The following is a 22,612-nucleotide window of genomic DNA, read 5'->3' as shown; positions in this document are numbered from 1 at the left end:
TGGCCCTAAGACTAAGAACTCAAAAATAAAAATTCCAGAGAAAGACTAGGAAAATGGAAACACAAACAAAGGTTGTCAGGGGAAGGAAAAGGCGGGAAGGAGGGAGAAAAAGAGGCCAACAAGAAAAGAAGGAAAGGAAACATCCTTAGTAGTTACAGCGATAGAGCCAGTGTTATCTGTACCAGCCACTGTGCTAATCATTTTGCATGCATTATCTCTTTTATCCTTAGGACAACCCTACAAGCTAGATACTATTATTACTACCATCTGACAAATGAGGAAGCTATTGCATAGGGGTTCAGTAAATACCTCTGGCACACATAAGACGGAACCAAGATGTGAGTTCTGTCTGACTATAACCTATGCTTTTAATCACTCTTCTATGCTGCCTCTCTTGACAAACTTTGTTCAAGTGTTACCTATCAAAGCCTCTATTTTTATTGAAAACACCGTCCTAGTTTGTTTTTTTTAAAGATTTTATTTAGTTATTCATAGACACAGAGACAGAGGCAGAGACACAGGCAGAGGGAGAAGCAAGCTCCATGCAGGGAGCCCCATGTGGGACTTGATCCCGGGTCCCCCAGGATCACACCCCAGACTGCAGATGGCGCCAAACCACTGTGCCACCGGGGCTGCCTCCGTCCTAGTTTTTAAATATGTCCAAATGATATTAAAAGTTCATAACAAAGGTGCCTGGGTGGCTCAGTCGGTGAAGCACCTGCCTTCAGCTCAGGTCATGATCCTGGAGTCTCAGGATCAAGTCCTGCATCAGGCTCTCCACTCAATGGAGAGTCTGCTCCTCCCTTTGCCCCTCGGCCTGCTCACACTTTCTCTCAAATAAGTAAATAAAATCTTTGTAAAAAATAAAAATAGACGTTCATAACAATAAAATCTACTTTTGCTATAAGCACAGCAGCAAATATAACCCAAAGATAAGCGGATAGAAGGGGGAAAGTTCCAATTTGTATAAAGATAGGATATACTACTCCGTATGAGGAGGGGAAAAAAAGAAAGAAAGAAAATTAAAATACCCAACAATGGGATAATAGAAAAATACAGTGGAAATTAAAAATATAAAAATATTGTACTACAGAGCTGTAGTAATCAAAACAGTATGGTACTGGTGTAAAAATGGACACAAATATCAATGAAACAGAACAGAAAGCCCAGCATTAAAGCTATATGTTTATGGTCAAAATCTACAATCAAGAACTCAAGAATATACAATTGGAAAGAGACAGTCTTTTCAATAAATGGTACTAGGAAAACTGGACAGCTACATGCAAAAGAATGAAATTGGACCATTTTCTTACACCATATAAAAAATAAACTCAAAATTTAAAGACCTAAATGTGAGATCCAAAACCATAAAATTACTAAAAGAAAACAGTCAGTAAATTATTTGATATCAGCCATAGAAACATTTTCCTAAAAAAAAAAAAAAAGAAAAAAAAAAAAAAGAAACATTTTCCTACATATTTCTCCTCTGGCAAGGGAAACAAAAGCAAAATCCAACTATTGGGGCACAACTAAATAAAGCTTTTACACAGAAAAAGAACCACCAACAAAACAAAAAGGCAACCCAGTGAGTGGGAGAAGATATTTGCAAAAAATAAAACCAATAAGGGGTGAATACCCAAAATATATAAAGAATTTATAGAACTCAACACATACACACACACACACACACACACACACACACAAAGCCAAATAATCCAATTAAAAATGGGCAGAACAGCTGAATACACATTATCCCAAAGATATCCAGATGGCCAACAGACACATGAAAAGATGCTCACTATCACTCATCATCAGGGAAATGCAAATTAAAACCACAATGAGACATCACTTCATACCTGTCAGAATGGCTAAAATTAAAAACACAAGAAATAACAAGTGTTGGTGATGATGTGGAGTAAAAGACCCTCATACACTAGCTGGTGGGAATGCAAATTACTGCAGCCACTGTGGAAAACAGTATGGAGGGTCTTCAAAAAAATTAAAAATAGAATTACTATATGTTACAGTAATTCCATCACTGGGTATTTACGCAAAGATAATGAAAACACTAAATTAAAAAGATAAATACAGCCCTATGTTTGTTACAGCATCAAGTGTCCATTCATTTATACAAACACACACACATACACACACAGAGTATTATTATTCAGCCATTAAAAAAAGAATGAAATCTTGCCAACTGCAACAACATAGATGGACTTTACGGGTATTACACTAAGTAGTATAAGTCAGTCAGAGAAAGACAAATAACATGATTTTGTGAAACCAATGAACAGGCAAAGAAAAAAAGAGACAAACAAACCAAACTTTTTTTTTTAAATTTTTATTTATTTATGATAGTCACAGAGAGAGCGAGAGAGAGGCAGAGACATAGGCAGAGGGAGAAGCAGGCTCCATGCACCGGGAGCCCGACGTGGGATTCGATCCCGGGTCTCCAGGATCGCGCCCTGGGCCAAAGGCAGGCACTAAACCGCTGCGCCACCCAGGGATCCCCAAACCAAACTTTTTTATAAAGATTTTATTTATTTATTCATTCATTCATTCATTCATTCATTCGGGACACAGAGAAAGAAGGAGGCAGAGACACAGGCAGAGGGAGAAGCAGGCTCCATGCAGGAAGCCTAATGTGGGACTCGATCCCGGGACTCTGTGTGTCTCTCATGAATGAATAAAATCCTTAAAAAAAAAGAAAAAAAAGAAAAGACTATGAGGGGCGCCTAGGTGGCACAGTAGGTTGAGCCTCCAAACTCTCAGTTTTGGCTCAGGATCATGAGATCAGGATCATGAGATCTAGAGCCAGTGTCAGGCTCTACACTTAGCAGGGAGTCTGCTTAAGACTCTCTCTTCTTCTTCCTCTGACCCTCCCACCCCATTCACACGGTTTGTCTCTAAAATAAGAAATCTTTAAAACAAACAAAATATTGCTTTAAGACTATGTAGAATGTGAAAGTAACCACTGGAAGAAGTTTGTTTCAACTGCCACCAATGCCACAGTGGCTCATGTCTCATTAAGAAACAACTTGGGGAAAAAAAAAAAAAAAGAAACAACTTGGGGGACAACTGGATATCCACATGAAAAAATGAAGCTGGACCTCTACCTCACACCATAAATAAAAATTTACTCAAAATAGACCAACAATTTAAACATGAGTTAAAACCATAAAACATAGGATAAATCTTCATGACTATTGGTCTGGCAATGGATCATTAGGTATATCAAAAGTAAAGAAACATGAGGAAAAATTATAAATTGGACTTCATCAAAATTAAAAATTTTGTGCATTAAAGAGTATTAAGAAAATGAAATGACAACCTACAAAATAGGAGAAAATATCTACAAAACACACATCTGTTAAGGGTCTAGTATCCAGAATATATAAATAAGTCTTACAACTCAACAACAAAAAGACAACCCAATTTAAACACGGGCAAAAGACTTGAGTAGACATTTCCCAAAAAAGATATACAAATGGCCATATATGAAGACAGATGTTCAACGTCATCATCATGGCCAAAAGGTTGAGACAACCCAAATGAATAAACAAATTATGGTATATAGAGACAGTGGAATATTACTCAGCCATATAAACGTATAAAGTACTGACACATGCTACAATGTGGATGGACTTCAAAAACACTAAGCTAAGTAAAAGAAGCCAGAACAAAAAGACACATTTATATGAAATATTCACAATAGGTAAATCCTTAGAGAAAGAAAGCAGATTGGTGGTTGCCAGGGGCTGAAGCAGAATAGGGAAAACAAGGTGCAATTGCTTAATGGGTTTGGGGTGATGAAAGCATTTTTGAAACTAGACACAGGTGGGGATTATACATTGTAAATACACTCAGATCACTGAATCGTTCACTTTAAATTGGCTGATTTTACATGAATTTCACCTCTATTAAAAAAAAAAAAAACCCTGACCATCTTAAAATTCTAAGCAAATTGGAAGATGGTTTACATTTACATGTAATATTAATATATAATGTCATAAATGAATTGTACATTTTTATTTGTACTTGAGTAATGTGTTGGCTTATATAAGTTTGCTTTCTTCATCAAAAAGAAAGAAACTAATTAACTGGATCTCTTTCCCCTAACCCTTAATGTGCCAACTTCTCCTAATCCTTTCCAAATTAAAAGACCCTGACTACTCTAAACCATCTCTCAATCCTATACTCCTCAATAGCAACATAAGAATCCAATTCACTTGATAAATCCACTCTAGTTCAAGACATCTGATCTAGAATGCCATTTATTCATTCAATAAATTATTTATCAAGCACCATCTACATGCCAGGAATTACACAAGTTGCTGGGGATATAAAAATGAGTAGAACAAGAAGTATTCTTTCTCTCATGGAGCTTATATTCTCTAATGAAGGGGTAAGTTGACGATAATATGATAGAAAATAGGGTAACGCAAGAAAACAGTTTACAATTGCTAGCGGGACAATAAAATAGAAAGCTGTTGATCAAGAATGACTGAGAAAGGCTCTTTAGAGTAGGCATTAAAGAAAGCCTGAGAGGCATTTTTGCTGAAGTCTTAAATGACAAGAGAGCTAACAAAGCGACTGGCTGTCTGGGAACATGACATTCTCTACAAAGGAAAAAAGAAAAAAATATCATGATTTAGGAAAAAGCCTCCCATGTTTGAGTTCAAAAAAGAAGGCTCAAGTTAGTGAGTCAGAAAAACACTAGTTCTAGATGAGATATGGGACACGCAAAAGCCAGATCACACAAGCCTTCATAGTAAGGAATCTGGATTTTCTGAAAATTCTAGTTCTACCAGGAACTTATTCTCTACCTTTGACTAGATGGTCAGACTTGATGGTCCACAGAAAGCAAGCACTATGTTCTAAAGTCGCACTGCCTAACAGAGTAGCTCCCAAGCATGTGAACTAGTCCAAGCTGAGAGATTATAAATGTAAAATATACACCAAAGTTCAAAGCTTGGTACTAAAAAGAGCAGGAAAAGTATCTCACTTATAATTTTTAAATTTATTATACTTTTAAATGATATTTATGTATTATAAAATGTATTAATGTTTAAAATACATTATTTATTTAATTTTTTTAATTAATTTTTATTGGTGTTCAATTTACCAACATACAGAAAAACACCCAGTGCTCATCCCGTCAAGTGTCCACCTCAGTGCCCGTCACCCATTCCCCTCCAACACCCGCCCTCCTCCCCTTCCACCACCCCTAGTTCGTTTCCCAGAGTTAGGAGTCTTTATGTTCTGTCTCCCTTCCTGATATTTCCCAACATTTCTTTTCCCTTCCTTTATATTCCCTTTCACTATTATTCATATTCCCCAAATGAATGAGAACATACACTGTTTGTCCTTCTCCGATTGACTTATTAAAATACATTATTATTTAAATATTAGATATATTATTTAATATTATGATACTGTACTATACATTAATATATTTAGTATATTATTAAAGGTAATTTCACCTATTACTTTTTTCTTTTTTTAGTATGGCTACGAGGATATTTTAAATTACATTTGTGGCAGGAAGCCTGCATGGCTCAGGAGTTGGGCGTTTGCCTTCAGCTCAGGGCGCGGTCCCGGAGTTCTGGGATGGGTCCCCCACATCAGGCTTGCTGCAGGGAGCCTGCCTTCCTCTGCCTGTGTCTCTGCCCATCTCTCTATGTCTCTCATGAATAAATTTTATGTTTCTATTTTATGTTTCTATTGGATAGCACTGCACCAGAAAAAGGGCCCACAAGAGCAGGGATCTTTGTTCTGTTCACTGATGTAACCATGCTGGGCTATAGTTAGCACTTGATAAATAATAATGAACGAATACAGACTTGCAGTTTTGTAAAAAAAAAAAAAAAAAGAAGAAGATGCCACATAAATTAGTGGTTTACAGCCAAGGTGGGAGAATGGGAGGGAGGAATGTTGTTTAGGGCCACCACAACGCATCACTATGCAAGGTTGTGGTGCTGTCATATGTACCTGGGTTTTTCCCCCTCTCCCCACTCCTGGTATAAAAATTAAAGAGCTTATAGGTGCTACAACAGCAGCACCAATCCATAAAACTGAGTCATGTTTAATTACTTCAATACTGATATTTTCAATTACCTAGACTTCACTTTTTATCCTCGTAACATTCCATTATTTCCAACGAACAAGTCACTAATCCTTCATCAACTCTTTGATTTGTTATCTCTGCTTCTGTACCCTATACTACAGAGCTATAGTAGAGAAAGTTCAGGATTAAATAGACTTGCTATATTTCTGGGTCTCAAGATCTGATTTCAGTGCTGTAAAGAATCTGCCACTAAAGACCTGCCAAAGATCTACTGATTCATGAACTGTCTACCTTTACTAGATGATTTCAAAGGTTCATTCCAACCCTCTGATTCTGTATTTACAAAAGATCTTCATAGTCTTAACAGATAAATAAATTCACACTGATTTAGACATTCATTTTTTTTTATTCTTTTCACAAATATGTACTTCACTGACTCATACAGATTCTGTTAAAGGCAGTAGGTGTTGAAGGTGAGGACATGGACAGTCTCAGTACCTATGAAGCTTATAAGAATACTGAGGGCACTGCCTATATTTGGCCCTGAATTAAGGGTAGAGAGGACAGACCTGGCGCAAATATATAAAGTTTATAAAGTCCCTCTTTCATTATGCTTTTCTCTCTTTGTAATTAACTCCTCCCTTTACTTTAGGGATCACCTCATATCCTGCCCTAATCAAAAAATGGCACAATATCCAATTATTCATACTAGTACATAGATACGTGTTAAAGTGATCTATAATATAGTTTTATTTTAAGATTCCATTTGAATAATAAAGTTTGAATGAGATATCTACACATTGGGCCTTTTAACTTCAATTATGAAATAAAAGGCTTTTATCCTTGAATACAGTTATTTAAACAACAGTAAATAGTAACATTTTCTAGAACACTGAGATATAATGCTGTCTTAAATTTTTATATTACTTTATAGTTTAAAGAGTATTTTATGAGTCTCACAACAACTCAATTAAGTAAACAGAAACACATAGTCCCTTTTTTAGATGAGGAAACAAACTCAGAGAAATAAAGTGGTCTGTCAAATATCATACAAATATTAATTGGTTTCAAAATAGGAGAGTTGCAAGGGAGTTGCAAGGCTTGCTCCAAGGATGATATTCAAATTTTTGACAATTAGTAAAGGCAATGTCTATCAAAACAGTCACCTGCCATAATACTAGTGCTTAACAAGAATAGATCCCAGCCATAAACAAGCAGTAGCACTGAGTATCAACCATGAATATCAGGGAAGAACTCCTACTTCACCCTAGCATTCAAATGTGAATTATTGTAAGTGGTGTACCAGCCAAACAAAACAAGTATTCTGTTAATAAATTCTGCAAGTAAGCACACTCACCTGACCTGAAAAGTAACCTTAACTGAGGACATTATAGGTGGCTTAATGAGTATTTCATTGAAAACAGATGCTTAATACCACTAAAACAAACATAGACATCAATGATTTAAACATTTTTAAATGATTTAAATATCTAAGTTATCAAATCAGTAGGCAGAATAGTTTCTCATCAAAGAAAGCAAACAAAAAATTCTGAGGATCAATTAGCTTTGTCTGCATAAAAGCTAGAAGCTCAGAAAACAAAAACACAGAAAATGTAGTAAGATGTTTAGCATACAGAATTATGTAGAACATAAAGAACTCACATTAATCCTTCAGAAAACAATAAAATCCAACAAGTAAATAGGCAAAGAAATAAATATACAATCACAAATATACAAAAACTAAAAATAAAGCTAGTTAACATACACAGAAAATATTAAACTTCACTAATAATCAAAGAAAAGCAAATTAAAACAATGAGATATCAATTATAAAATTATCCCATATGGATCACAATGTTGCCAAGGATAACAGCACATGTGTGGCAGACAGGAAGAATATAAAGCATGTGTGAAAGTGATCTAAGAAGGCAGGAAATAAGAAAGCAGAAGTATTTTCCAATAAGTCCTAGATAATATTAATTCACTGAAAAAACATTTACTGAGTACCTGCTCTACACTGAATTTTTAAAACCTTTAACCTAACCTTATGTGACTCTAATCTAGCATGAAAGACAGACTTAAAAACTCAGAAACTATTATAAAAAATACTTTTCAAAGTGAAATGGGACCACAGCGGAGAGATACTTCATTTAGTGGTATCCATCAAAATTCTTTCCAATGAAAAATTTTATCAACAGAATACTTCATCTGTGGATATAATTAGGTTATCTTTAATACAATAAGGTTTAATTTTATTTCTATCACTATATAAATGAAGGAATGTCATTTTAAAATCATTTGGGGGATCCCTGGGTGGCTCAGTGGTTTAGCGCCTGCCTTCGGCCCAGGGCGTGCGTGATTCTGGAGTCCCGGGATCGGGTCCCGCATCGGGCTCCCTGTGTGGAGCCTGCTTCTCCCTTTGCCTGTGTATCTGCCTCTCTTTCTCTGTGTCTCTCATGAATAAATAAATAAAATATTTTTAAAAATAAATAAAATTATTTGAATTACATTTTATAGTCTATTTTTAAAAGTGAATAAAGGAAGGTGGAAGAGATATAATAAACCATGAATGAAAGACTCAGTAATCAGGGATGGAAATAAGACTTTTATAGCTGAGCTAATACATTAAAAGACAAAGTCTACATCTGGATTCAATATTGGTATGAATTCACTGGCAAATTTAAAAAGAATTTCATTGTACAAAAACAAAAAGATGGTTTTGATAGGTTACTTTTGTTTCTAGAGTCATATGATTAGTATAATAATATGATACATTTAATATGTCACTGTGTATATGGTTTTGATAAAAATGCACCCACCAAATTGTCTCAAGGGCACATGCACAAGCTGTTTTAAAATATACATACTGCCTTAATGTTTTTATGTCAGTAAAAACAAATTCAAGTGAGCTTTTGTAAGTTCGTACAAAATTAAGAATTTTAATTTTCTAAAAATGAATCTTGACAATCTTACTTAAACCCCACCTTTTGACATAATTACTTATATAAAATAATGCATTAATTCTCTATTTAGTACCTACTGTCTATTAAAATGAAAAAGAATGAAACACACTTCCCCCTTTTAAGGCACAACTATATTTTATTATAAAATTTTAAGTTTCAACTTTCACAGTGACTTCGTAAAGACTTGAAAACCATTTGATGAAAACTCACCAATGTAATCCTCACACAGTGTTTTAAGCCCTGGATCAAATCTCACCTCTTCATAGAAACCACCCTACACTCCCCAAGTCAGGATTGACCGATAGATGATGATACTGATGATACCGGTAACATCAGCAACAGCTGACATTTACTGAGATTTAACTTTGCCAGCTACATTACAACTATCATTTCATTTGATACGCAAACACAACTGCAGGAGGGTGATACTAACAGGAATTTACTGAGGGCCTGTTATACTGCCCTTACCTTCATGGTGCTCAAAATTTAGTGGAAAGGATGGCACAGAAACAAATAATTATAATATTAAGTAATGCCTGTAGCAACAAGATTAGATAGAGGAGCACTCCAGGACAGCAGCTGATAATGCATTACAACCAGTACTCTTAAAATCGAAACCATAAAACTTAACCCTCAACACCTTGAATGATACAGTTCCTGCCAGCCTTGACAAGCTCACCACACCATTCTCCCCACTTCAAGAAGACTCAACTTTTGAGCTGACTCTTGAAGGATGAACAGTTTGTCAGTGAATGCAAAGGCAGGTTAGGGCCAAACTCTGCTTTAAATACCCACAAATTTTTAAGTGGAAAGATGATATGAACCTATGAGAACATTCAGAAAGAAAACTCTGATGGCAGACTCAGTCCACTAGCATGGAAAGCTAGTGTGGGTAAGATAAATCGTAAAATCATTTATAGTGGCAGCAACAGGAGCAGCAGCAAGCAGCTAACAAGTGTGCAACCTTGCTTACAATCCCAATGGACAGTTCTGTGGTAGAATTAATAATGAACATGTTGAGCAAAATTAGATACAATTGGGAAGATGAAGAAGAGTCAGAGCATGCCGTGAAATAGGAAGGCATCAAAAGCAAAATCCATGCTCCATTCATATTTCAAGCTGAAACTGCCCCAACCACTAAAAAATCATATACAACTTAGGTAGCAGCCTCTCAAGTAAAAACAAAATTGTTATTAAAAATGAACTTGCGGGGATCCCTGGGTGGCTCAGCGGTTTGGCGCCTGCCTTTGGCCCAGCGCGCGATCCTGGAGTCCTGGGATCGAGTCCTGCGTCAGGCTCCCGGCATGGAGCCTGCTTCTCCCTCTGCCTGTGTCTCTGCCTCTCTCTCTCTTTATGTCTATCATGAATAAATAAAAAAATTTTTAAATCTTAAAAAAAATAAAAATAAAAATGAACTTGTCCTCTAAACCAGTAGCACCATTTCTCAGAATGTATCCAAAGGACATAACATAGTATGCCAATACACAAATATAAACGTTCCTGCAGCTTTGATTAGAACAACAAAAACGGAAAAGCTGGAACTCTTTTTGTCCAAAGTACTGAAAGAAATATATGTTGTTACATACACGTGGACCTATATGTACCAGTGTAGGCAGATCTCTAAGATCAGAAGTTAAAGGGAAAAAAGACAAGGAACAGAACACATATACAGTATGAATCCCTTGTGTAAAATATGATATGTGTACATATGTGCTCAAAGGACCCACAAGAAACTGTTAACTGACATTACTTCAAGGAAGTAAAACTGAGGGGCAAGTAAGGAGACACTAATTCCCCTTTCATACTATTTGAAATGTTTATGATGTACTCATAATTACTTACATTTTTTCCTTAATTTATATCATTAAAAGGGTAAGGGGCTCATACACATTCTGGTTCAAAGTACAGAAAACTATGCTATACAATTTTAAAAACTCTCCATCTAAAATTGTTAAAATTAGAGATCTGCTACCTAGGAAGCTAAATTCCTATTTTCTGGAAAATTAACTTATATGCATCTCTTGATTTCCTAAGATTAACCAAGACTTTACTAGATAAGACACAATAATCTTTTAGTATAATTTTCCAATGCTAGAGAACATTCTCTATTTCAACAAGTATCACAAAATTCTTAAACCATTGGCCATTAAAATTACATACTGTTTTAGACATTTTTGTCATGATAGTAATAAAATAGCGATTTAAGTTCATACACAATTTTCCAGGTTACAAAATGTTCTGACATGCAGCATCTTTGTTCCTCACAAGAAAACACTGAGGTAGGTAAAGAAAGTAATATGATATTAGGCCTAATTTAGGCTTAGGCATCTTAAGTTTAGAGAAGTTACACAACTACCCATGGTCCTAAGAGCTACTAAGTAACAATGCAGGAATCCTGGGTCCTTCCACTAAATCATCTCCTTTCAAATAACTATGTCACCATGTACTCAGGGTCTTATTTAAGGCAGGGAGGGAGAGCTCACCGTCCATCTGGCAGTGACAGGCAGTCCACCAGGAGAGGAATGTACCATACAAAAATAAAGTAGATGAAGGTGGGCCTGACTGATGAAAAGGAAACAGAACTGGGACAAATTCCAAGGAGAACAGCAACTAAGGTGAAGACCGGGCGGCTTCCCAATAAGGGCAGCCAAAGAAATAACTTTGTAAGGTTAATTTACTTAGTTAAGGTAGAAGAGAAAGTCTATTGGAAGAACTATATTGTGATGTGGAAAATCATAAAAGTGTGTATAATCCAATCAAAAGATTTAGGAAAGATGTAATGAAGTGTACGTGTATGATGTATTTAATCAGAGATTAAAACCTGGCACATGATTGTTATGAAAAATTTGATAGGTCTAATCCTACAGTGCACAGTCATATTAATGCTGTGGCTTGGAACTTTAAGAATCAGATGCAAAATACACTTAGAACTCAATTTCACTCTATGGGATACACCAAGTAAGGAGCAAGAATTACTTCCCACACAAAAAGACTCATTCTCCTAAGATTCTAGTACAGCTCTAAACAGTAATAGTACCTGCTCAGGGTAAGAAAATCCTTCTTAAGAAAAGGGATTGTAGACATCAGAACTAATACCAGGGTCAGTCCATTGTGGTTCTAATAAGGAAACACGGGTCTTTAAATCCTGATGAACAGACTTCCCAGAAGAAGTCTTACAGCAAACTTTTACTACTGACACAGCAGAAACAAGGTCCCATAGATATCAACAGTTACATCCCTTACTGTGACAGAAGGAGAAAGGGTTAGAGACCCAACAATTTTGACTCCAAATGTCAATAAATACTTCTAACATCTAACATACATTTTTAAAGTTATTTAGAGGTGAGGGTTTCTTTAATTGTTTTATTCTTGATACATTTTGCTTTGATTTGCGTTTTAGTAAATATATAGAATTATTCATTACATTTTGCCATTTTAACACCCATTCACCCTTCTCCTGCTAACATATTCTGATTCCCCTTAGTAAATTACTACTTCCCCATCCTCAGAATATGTATCTCTACTACTCAGCTTCATCCTAGCTCCAGGTTAGACACAGATCAAGATGGTTAGACACAGATCAAGATGACATGCTCAGAGAAAGGCACATGACCCATCCAGAAGCAATGAAGCACAAGAATCCTTGCTGGATTTCATATGAGGCAAAAATCTGTTGGAGACAAGACTCAATACAGAGGTATCAAAATAAAAAGATGAATTAAAGTAACTCCTTTCACCCTGAATCAGCCATACATGAAATTAGCTCTACAAAGATTTTTAGTTATGTGAGCAAATAAATTCCCATTTTGGCTTAAACCAGTCTAGGCTGGGTTTTCTTATACTTATAACTAAAAAGTGATAGTAAACTTGAAGTTGATACCAAAAAGTGGGGAAGCTTCTAGAAAAGAGGTTTGTATAAAGCACAAACCACTGACCAACTCTAAAACTACTAAAAGTTATTCCAGATATTTAACAGCATAAGATTTCTGAAGCTGATTTCTATATTCTGCCCCGTTCCAGAATATGATACTGGGAACCAGGAAAATAGCATAATCATGTTTTTTAAAAGAACGTGCAGGGTTTTTTAAGTCCCTTCTTTACCTTCATTTCCTAGTACCACTTCCCCCAGCTAATAAATGCTTACTCCAAATCGTATCAATATTACATTCAGACTTCTCATTTTACAGAACTCCTTGAATGCTTCAGTGCCCATTAGTTTTTATGGCATACATGACATAATCACAGACAATGGTGATCAAACAACTTACTAAAAACCAGTGGTTTAGAGAAAGTTGAGTTAAGTAGCAATCTCTGAAATAACCTAAATCTCAAAGGTAATACTTAAGGTTACATGTAAGACTTTATCTGAACAACCATCAAGCCTCAGATTCCAACTTCCTTACAATCAAAGTTTCTTCCCCTCTTACTCTTTCTCTCTTGGGAAAAAGAATACCTACAATTTAATGGGGCTTATAGGTATTCAACATGAGGAAAAGACTGGAAAAAAGAGCAGAGTAACTCCCTCCCACCCCTCACCAATCTATCTCCTCCTACACCAAAGAAAGAAGGGTTGAGGGTATAAAATAGCCAAGGTTTTAAACAATAAAAAATTTATGGGATTTTTCCAGAAGAACACAAATCTGCTCAACACATAGTACATACATTAGAAAACATAACTAGAATATTTTAGCCATTATTATATACAAAAGGGCAGGGAGAGGCTGTCTTCATGAAATCTGGATTGCAGATGTTTGGCAAAAAAAAAAGGATTAATAATCTATCACAAAGTCCCACAACTAGTGATTCAAAATGAAAGCTTTCACTACTTACACCATATGTAAATATACATATATACACGCTGCTTATAATCCCTTGATCTGAAGAGAAAGAGAACTGATACTCTACTGTGAAAATGGTCAGTGGGCAGACATTTTAAAATCCTTTCCCACATGAAAAGATTCCTGAAAAAGAGATCAGAAGACAACAGAAAAGCACTCAATATATATGGAGTTGTAAATCCTATATGAACTAGTATCTATTACACAAAGAGAGAGCATGCAACAAAGTGATTAGGGAAGTCAAACATGAATTAGTCCAATAACAGAGAGGCAAATATAAACCCCCAAAAAGCACTTTATGGAATAGAAGCCCATACAAATCAAAAAGATGCCTATTATTATCAATGAAACAATATTAAACTTTGAAACTCCAAATAAATCTTAAGTCAATAAAAAATTGGTATGACTTCACTGAGGAAAAAAAATCTATCTTAAGTAAAACAAAATACATATCAAGGCAGAACATATATTTTTAAAATACAATAAATCAAATATTTACTAAAAAGATCATATGTACAAGGCATTAACTCTAAGTGCACTAAGATAAAAAACACCGTAGTCTATTGTGAATAGCCACTGTTTGATTCTATTAAAGAACCTTTCACTGTACCTAAGAATGTAGCCCTCTTATTAAGTCTATATCTCCCTCGAAACAAAGATAATTCAAAGTACTCGTGGTAGATGCTAGGATTCTGTTCTTGATTCCATAGTCCTCTTTATATTCTGCTCAAACACATCTGATTGCAAAGACATTCCCATCTATATAAGTGAGATGACAGGATGATGATGACAGTAGCAAGAACAAATACCTACAGGGCTTTTTATGTGCTAGGTGATATTCCTTGCATTTTATATACTTGTCAGAACAACTCAGTGAAGTAGGGTGGTCTTCTTATCTCATTTAGTAGATGCAGAAAATGAGTTAGAGAAGAAAGTTGCCCAAGTTCACATACCCAATATATAGCAGAACCAGATTCAAACCCACAAACTCTGCCTCCAGAATCTGTGCTCTTAATTACTACAGTTTAATTCCAGTAGTTTGATATAATTTTAACCCTTTCTTTCCCTCTAATCTACTTACCACTCTATGATTCAGTTTCCCACCTACAACATGGGTCAATAATAGTTCTTATTCATACAGTTGTTAATCCTTATATGAGGATTAAATGCAAAACCATACATGTGGTTAGAATAGTGCCTGACACATACCAATACTATATAAATAGTACTGCTCACAAAATATCTATCAAAAATCTGTCACTGAAGTTGAGAATCAGTTATAAAACTAACAGTGAGAATTTACCAAACAGAATGGTCTTAAAGTGTCCTTCACACTTCTAAAGAGGTGATGTTTAAATAAAACTTGGCTTTCCCAATTATTTTCATAATAAAACAGACCAACATAAGCCTTGAGGAAAACACATACACATAACTTAGGAATTGCTTTCTTCAGTCTGGAACAACTTCTCCATTATTCTTGTTCCTTCATTGAGCCCCCCCTCCCTCACCCACTACACACACACACACACACACACACACAACATCACAGAAATATATCTCAACTGGGTATAGGTAAATACTAAAATTTTCTCTTATATACCAAGATAAATGTTTATACATGTTTTAAGACACATAATTTATTTGGTATTTTAATGTTGTTCTCATCTGGACAACTGGGTCCTACGTATTCTGAAAGGGTTCAGCCAGAACACTGCTCTCAGTTTGCCTTTACCAAAGAGCTAGAGAATTATGGAGACAGAAAGAATGATAGCAATCTTCTAGTCCAAGCTCTAATACTGATCAAGATTTAGATTTGCTTCTAATTTTCTGTTGTGACAACATTCTTGCCTATGCCTCACTGTACAACTGTGCTAGAGTTTCTCTAAGTACAGATGAAAGAGGAGAATTGCTGGAGGATCCCAAAGTCTGGATGGATTCAAACTTTTAAGGGATTATCAAATGACTCCTCAAAAGTAGTTGTACGAAACACCTAAAAATATGAAAGCTATATAAAATACACATAAGGCAAGGGGTGGAGGGGGGATATCGCTGATTCAGGTTCAAAAGCTAACCTAAATTTGTAATTAATTTTAGTTATTTGTCTCTCCTTCTCCTGAAACCTCATTAAGCTGATAGAGACTTTTGAAAATAAATAAATAAATAAACTAATAACAAAAGAATCATCACAAGAGAGTTTAATGACTTTGGAAGCATTCTATGGCAAGATCCACAGCCAAGAGGCAAAAAAGGAGTGTGCAACAAAAGGAGTGATTGCCAAGTAAACTCCAAGAGGCTCCACCACTGGGGAGGTTGGGCAGGAGTAAGAAGGGATGGAAATGGCAACTAGCTTTTTCATAGAAGCTGAAAAGAAGAAAATAGAATAAGAAAAGAAAAGAAGAAAATGGAATCCTTACTCTACCCCTACCCTCATCCCCATATATGCAGATGACATGCATTCTGGCACTTAACCCACATGGGAGCAGAGTGAGAGGCTCCTCTCTCAAGAAATTGAACAAACTGCTCTGTAGACCCTTCCCCCAAAAGCCATCTCCCAGTCCATTCACCCTAAAATTATATCTGCCAGTCAAAAAGCATTGCCCAATGTTTCCAGTGAGTGCTGGTCAGCCTTCCTGCTGACCTTTGCCATGGGCAAGACCAGAACAGAGGAAACAACCACCCCAGAGGAAGTAAAGATGATTCGGGAAACAGGAAATAACTTTTTCAAAAACTTATTTTTCTTAGAGTGATGAGAAAAACTTTTGCATCCATGCCTCAACATCAAGATGTTACAAAAAAAGACAAATGAAAAATGAAAGAGTTCTTATAAATTAAAATATACTCCTGAAATAAGAAATTCAGTTAGAAGAGTCACAAAATAAAGTAGAAGAAATCACCCCCTACCAACTCCCCAAAAGGTAAAAAGACCAAAAAAAACAAAAACAAAAAAAATCTAGGAGGAAAAAACAAAAGAATAAAATTCAGAAGATTCATCATCCAGTGAAGAAAACAGAGGAGGAGCTTATTAAAGAAAGTGTTCCAAATCTGAAAAAAGACAAAAGTGCTATTTGAAAAGAATTGAGTGCTGAGCATAACTAATAAAAAGGACTCACACCTAGTAGGTACATCCTTGTGACACATCTTATTCCTTGTGCAGTATCAGGAACATCAAGATAAAAAGAAAAGTCTAAAAAGTTCCAGATTTGGGGGGTTTGGAGGAGGAGGCAGGTAAGAGGCCTACAGATAAATAAGACTCTGAGAGGCATTAGCTATAACATTAGCAACATCAGATGCTAGAAGATAATAGATGAAAGCCCTCAAAGCTCTCAGAGAAGCTGATTTTCAATGTAAATTTCTACATAAGCTATCAATCAATCAACTGTGAAAGCAAAATAAAGACATTTTCAGACATGCGGGATTCAAATAGTTGACCTCTTATTCTTGTACCATGAAGAAGATAGTTTAGGAAGAATACAAAACAAGGGTGAAAACCAAGGAAATAGGAAATATACAAGAAAATGATGGCACTAACCCAAAAGTCCAGTGAAAAGAAATTCCAAGGATGCAGCTGTACAGCAGACCTAAAAAGCAATGAGTCCACATTAGAACAAGAAATCAGGAAGCTCCAAAGAATGTCTTCTCAAAGAAGAATCACATAAATTCCAGGAAACAGGTAAAATGATTAAGAAGGTAGAAGACATTAGCAAAATGATAAAGATGGCATATGCTGCTTCTCTAAACATGAAGGAAAAAAACAAAAGGAATAACTCTAGGAAAAACAAAAAATTATACAGCAACATCATGATCCTAACATAGATCCATCAATCTACAACATGGCAATGATTTTGAGCAATTATGTGTGAGAAAAATAAATCCATTTAAACCAGATGCTGTTCTCCTTCAGGTGACCTAGAAGTGTGACACCTCAACTTTTAGAGAGGGAAATATAATTTTAGCATATCATTGTTTCCTCTTTCAAGATGTCCTTTGCCCTCTCTCTTCTCATTCATTCATTCATCCATTCATGCTAACAAATATTTACTGAGCATCCTGCATGCCAGGCACTGTGCTAGGAATGGAGATAAAGCAGTGAACAATGAAGATAAAAAACCCTGCCCTGGGGGAGCTTGCATTCTAATGATACATGACTCCTCCTCTTCCAAGAATCTATTAAGCAGTTTTATCTCCTAAGGAGCTTTCTCTGAACTTCTGTGTTAGGCTAAGTGCTTTTCCTTTACTGCTCCCAAAGAATTCTAATAACTCTTTATATATAAAGAGAGTCGAAATCAGCTTTTTATATAGGTATTACCTCAACAATGCAACAACAGCAAAATTTCTTAAATTTATTAAAGTTATTTGTACCTCTACTGAAGAGCCCTGTGCCTAGATCCATAAATGTTTTGAACCTTTCCATTCAACTGAAGTGTAAATAAAACTGCCAAGTAAAATGTAAAGCAATATAGATGTTGTTTATTATTTAACAGATAGGAAGCTAAAGTCTCTGTCAGGTTAATGACTTGCTCAGATCATAAAACTAGTCTATGAAAAAGCCAAAACTAAAATCCATAGTGCTAGGTTAAATTAAAGTAAGTGGTCAAATCAAAAAATGGGCCAAAATGGGAGAGAATAACCTCAAAACTTTATTTTCTTAAAACTTTCCCAAGTACACGACAGATGTCTAACACAGAGACTCCATTTTCTTCCATATGTCAAGGCACAACTTAACAATTACATAAAGACCATTGTGAAAGCCTCAAAAATATAATCTACTTTTTAAAAGCTTCAATTTCATAGAGTTGTGTATTTCCACTTTGCAGTATATATAATACTTGAAATGCATAAATGTTTAGATGTTAAGTGATAACTGATATAAAATATATTCATTTTAAAATATTTCTTCACAAGGAAATCTTCAAACTTATTCCCATAAATATATTATTTATTACAATATTAGACTTTTTTCTTTTTAAACCTGAAAACACTAAAAATAAAGTATGCTTATATTAACTTCCATTAATAAAAGCAACGAAAAGGAAAAGGTTTCGTTCGTAGACATCTATTAAGGTTAAAGTTATCAAGATAGGCATTTATAAAATTAAACAAATTAAATTCATGTACATAGAGAAGTTCTGTAAAAATAAGGAACTTAATGGAATAAACTATTTCACACATTCCAAGGTCTCTGGTAAACACACTTTCTATGGCCTTTGCTATAGGAACTTATCTGTTCAATAACCTATAATATTACAATCAAATAGAAGTAGCCATGCAAATTACAACTTAGCTACAAAAATAGAACACTTAATAGATGAAAAGAGTTGCTTTATATTCATAGGACAAGCAGCCAAGGAATTGATCCTGTTTCAGTTCAACAAACATTTATCAAAGCTTTGTTAGATGCCAGAAGCTACTCCAGCACTTGTAATATTTCCATAAAGAATTATAAAAATGTCTGTCCTTGGGTGGCTTATGGTAGGGGAAGGCAACTGCAACTATTTTCCTAAACACTAAGAGCTGACTAATTAAATGTGACTTCTGGATACCACAGCAGGGTTATCTACACATAGGTTTCACCACACTTAAAAGATGGGTCAAAATAATGTAATTATTTTTGAAAAATAGTCAATTACTAAAATATACAATATTAGGACTTGAGTTGTTTGTGAATTTGATCACAGAAATCAGAGGATTTAACTCACATATGTTTATAGATCTCCCAACATTTAGTAGCTGAGTCAATGAATACTAACTAAACAGTGATTTTTATTCATAATGCAACCAGAAGACTCAGAGAAACTTTTAGCACCCACTAGAATACAAAAGGGTTTAACCTTCATCCTATCTCTAGTACCAATACCACTGATTAGCACAATTACCATTCATTACCAGCTCAGACGCCAACTCTGATCTGCCCCATGGTACACAGCAACATTTAAACAGATATAACTCCAACCCTTTGCTGCTCAGCCTCAATTCCAATCACTGGAATATTCCTAACTAACTCCTACACCTAATTCTATGCCTTTATCTTTTCTTGGATGTTTCCCAAAGGAAAAGTATAGGCCAAAGTATAAAACCTCTGGAAGAGATATTTTGAAGCTCCTTTTTTAATATCTATTCCGACAATAAGATAACTGGTTTTATGACTTTTAAAATATATGAAGCACTCATATAATCACCAGCAAACTGTCAGAGAATCCTGAAAACTGTAAGAAAAATGCCAACAACAATAACAAAAAGATAAGCACAAAAAGGAATAAACGAGCCAATACACATATAAAAAGGTGCAAAGGCTACTTACTGGTCAAAATATGTGAAAAAAAATTAATAATAATAGTAAAAATTATAATAATAATAGTAGCTAGAATTTATTATGCCCTTTCTTTATGTGTGAATATACAGTAAAGACTTACCTAATTAATTAATCAACCAATTATATAAGAAACTACTCAGGAAAACAGAAAAAGTTCCAGAGCAGATGTGATGTTAGCTTGTCCCTCATAGATACAAATTCACTAGGCAAAGCCTGGGGTCAAGGCAAGCACTCAATGGTGGAAGAAAAGATGAGGTAATAACATTTACAAAAACACCATAATATGAATCCAGTCTCTATTCTAGGAGCCATTTCTATTGTAAAGTGCATAATAAAAGTGACAAGTTATGAAACTGCACAGAGAAGAGAGAGGTTAAGACATAAACAGCACTATATTTTAAGCTAAACAAATTAACTTAAATTTTTTATAGGTATGTAACTTAATCAGATTTGTTTTATCCTATACCTTTAATTTTCAAGAAAATATTTGATCAATACCAGATATCAACTGATAATTAAAATTCAGCAATACTTCATTCCTAATGAAGTATCTTTCAAAGACAAGCACAATTCTACAAAAAGTATATTACTTGAGTGGTCTTCCAGCACAATTCTACAAAAAATACATTACTTGAGTGGTCTTCCAAAAGTCATTACTTTTAAATCAAAAATGAAAATAAACTGCCAACCTAGAATTCTTTACCCAGCAATTATATCATTCAAAAAATGAAGTTAAGTAACATTTTTACCTATCGCCATCATACCCACATAAAAGAGAGCACTGAAGAACATGTTCTTCAAGCAACTGTGAAATACAGGAAAGAATACAGAACAACAAAAAGCAAAAAAAACTGACAGTATAAATAAAAAGAAGAATGTCCTGTGCTGTTTAAAATGAATTAAATAGATGCACTAAATCAATAAATTAAAAGAAACAACAAACCACGTAACAAAAACAAAAGAGCATATAAACTCTAAAAAAGAAAAAGTTCCCGTACTCTAAGGAAAATATTGATTGTTCTGTGACCATGAAAACAATTGAGTTTTAACAGATCAAGGACAACTGTTTCACTGGTCACATTTCTAAAAGCCAGTCGATTAACAGGTAACAGTCACACCTTTGAAATTCAGACAAGAGGACTATCACTCCAGTGATCATTCCTATAAAATGATCAAATACTTACAATGCCTAGTCATTAAATAAAAAAGATACAAATCTTTATATTGCTAAACTTCCCAGTAGTAGTACTCTTTTTCAATTATATATATATATATATATATATATATATATATATATATATATATAAAAGAAAAGCAGGATGCAAATATTCTTGAGATCTAACAGGAGCTGTTATCAAGGCAACTGAGAATCAAATTCTCCCTATTAACTCCAAACTCAAGGATAACTGTTCTGTGAGAATAAATTATTCCAAATGTAGGACTCCCCATACATATTCAGTGGATTCTATCTTCCAAAAATGAATGTGAGTAGGGTAAAATATTCCCTTTGCTAACTGGCAAAGGAGATTCCTGAGGATAATGATTCATCCATATCCGTATTTTAGAACTATACTATACCTTCACAGTTTGCAATTACTGGTAACAACATAATAAAGTACTTGAATAAAATACTTCCTATCTATTCACAATGGTAACATTTACATTTAAAACCAAGAAAACAGATTTTTCCATTTCACACACTTTTATTTCATATTTCTAATACTTGATAATTTTAAATACCAAGTGTACTAAGTTTAGCCCTGAAATGATTTTTAAACACTTCTCTAAAGTATAATTATTTTCAATTAGAGCACTGTTCTGTCACTCAAGAGTCATCTGATTTACATAAATACTAGTTAAGCACCATAGAAATTCTAAAATATATAATTAGAATGACACAAATCACCTAATTCATTCTGTCAAAACAGGGATTATTTTAAGTTCTATTTCACTTCTTTAAGTTCTACTTCACTTCTTTAAAAAGAAATCATATTTACTTTATTTTCTCTAACAGAAAAAAAAATTAGTAGGAAAAACTTACAACATACCTCCCCAATCAAACCTTAAAATGATTCTGGTTAACCACTAATTGACTCAAGTAGTTAAGTATTTTTCTGAATGTATTTTACTTAAATATGTCTGACAACATACAATAATGTCATGTAGTAATTAGGTTACTGTTCTACAGTATTATAAATTATTTCACTGATTATTATTCTTACTCATTCACAGATAAAAAGGTCACTTTTGTCCTTATATCCAAGTAAATTAGATGCACTTCTAGCATAAAGTAAATAATTTTGTTAATAGCTCTTACTTATGGTTAAAGCATAACCATAAAAAGCTATTATTGGGGATCCCTGGGTGGCTTAACAGTTTAGCGCCTGCCTTTGACCCAGGGCATGATCAGGAGTCCCCCAATCGAGTCCGG

At 34.7% G+C, this 22,612-nt stretch overlaps 1 protein-coding gene across 2 annotated transcripts in view; it reads right to left on the bottom strand.

Annotated features, from left to right (window-relative positions):
• Positions 1–22,612, bottom strand: part of STK3 (serine/threonine kinase 3) — a 272,048-nt gene that overhangs the window by 192,406 nt on the left and 57,030 nt on the right. The gene's annotated exons all lie outside the window — the stretch shown is intronic.

Source organism: Vulpes vulpes, chromosome 13 (assembly GCF_048418805.1).
Source record: "Vulpes vulpes isolate BD-2025 chromosome 13, VulVul3, whole genome shotgun sequence".
In the NCBI taxonomy this organism is placed as follows: domain Eukaryota; kingdom Metazoa; phylum Chordata; class Mammalia; order Carnivora; family Canidae; genus Vulpes; species Vulpes vulpes.
Note: the sequence above shows the minus strand (reverse complement) of the source record. Positions and strands in the feature narration are given on the sequence as shown.